This window comes from Neophocaena asiaeorientalis, unplaced genomic scaffold (genome assembly GCF_003031525.2).
Source record: "Neophocaena asiaeorientalis asiaeorientalis breed wild unplaced genomic scaffold, Neophocaena_asiaeorientalis_V1.1 scaffold30, whole genome shotgun sequence".
NCBI lineage: Eukaryota > Metazoa > Chordata > Mammalia > Artiodactyla > Phocoenidae > Neophocaena > Neophocaena asiaeorientalis.
In genome coordinates, this window is record NW_020174923.1 from 1,372,923 (window position 1) to 1,374,492 (window position 1,570).

Sequence of the window (1,570 nt, forward strand, 5' to 3'; positions counted from 1 at the left end):
AGAACCAAAATTCCTTCAGGCCAACACTGAAAATTATAAATAGGGACTTAGAAAGAGGCAAGACATTATAATCCTGTCAAAATAGATTATGGTCTCGTCTTAGAGGGAAGGAGGGCAGGGGCTTTTTTCTACTAAGGAAAATGGAGAACAGGACATTTGGTCACTTTATAATTTCTAGGGCGTCTTGGAGGGTGTAAATGCTTTAGATTTGCTGACTGTCCTCCCAAGAAGTGACAAAGGGAGCCCAACTCTGCCCAGTGCCCTCGAGCTGTTGGGAGAATTCAGTCGACTCAAGCTGGCCAGGCTGTGGTCCCCCCTCCCATGTGCAGAGGTCGGGGTCCCCCACTGGGAACGTCTGGAGATGCCTACATACCTAAACGTGCCTCCGCCGATCCAGCTCTGGGTCTCTCTTTCAGTAATAGAATACGCCCCTCCCAGCTGCTGGGACCCAGTCACAACTTTTAAGCATGTCAGTGTTTGGCTTGTCCGTTGCAGAGATCAGCTGTGTAGACAGTGAGAGAGAGGTTTGTAGACAGCGACTCAGGGTTTTCCTGCTGCTGGTATCTTAGAAGTGATGCCACTCTTCTGCCAGATGGCACCAGCTAAAAGCAAACTGAGAAATGCCGCGAGTTATCAGAGCTTGATTTTCAAATACTTATCATTCTCCTGCTGGATAGGATGCGCTTTGTTCCCAGAAATGTATGTAAAACTGGGAGTAGCATTTATCTTCCTCTGAAAGGAGTCTTTGGACCAAAAATAAGTAGAGTCTGATTTCAGATTAGCTTCACTGTAATGCCATCTAAATAATTCCATTTTATGCAGTTAGATTTTATACTGTAATGCCTACTTGGTGGTAACGGTTTTACCTGTGATTATGCCTCTGAGGGTAGTTGAATTTTACATTATACCTTCTGACCACAGAGAAGAGAAAGTATAATTCTACTGTGTCTTCAGACCAGTTATTAACTATTTTATTGCTGTAACTATCATTCACAATACTTTATAAGAGCTTGTATTGATGGACAAATTCAATTTCTAACACTGATTAAAACGGCCTTTAGGCTAGCCACTTAAATGCTGCGTGCCTTAGGTTCACCATCAAGATAAATAGACAAGAAAAAATGACTATAGGATTATCGAATTAGTGGTGCGATTAAGGTAATATAATAGAAGTCACAATGCAGAAATCACTTAGGCCATCTTGAAAAGAGAAATGCCACCTGCAGCTACTGTAAACAACCCTTCACATTCAACAGCCTGTCTGGGTACCAGCCCTGCTTTATCATCTTCTCTTAGCCTGGTTAAGACCGCTAACCTTCAAAACACAGCCTAACTCAGCTGGATGTACGGTCTACCCATTCAAGGTCAGGGTGGCTAGCGATTCCTCTGACTCCATTTGCAACTTAGAAAAGATAGATCTTTTTTGCAAGACTTCATTTTAAAAAATTCATCAAGTACTAAAATGTTCCCATGCTTCAGTGTTTCTAAGAAAACCCAATGTGATGGGCAGATTCTGGAATGGACAAAAGGAAAGAAAGGCCATAGTTTTAGAAATAAAGCATTTCAGCAA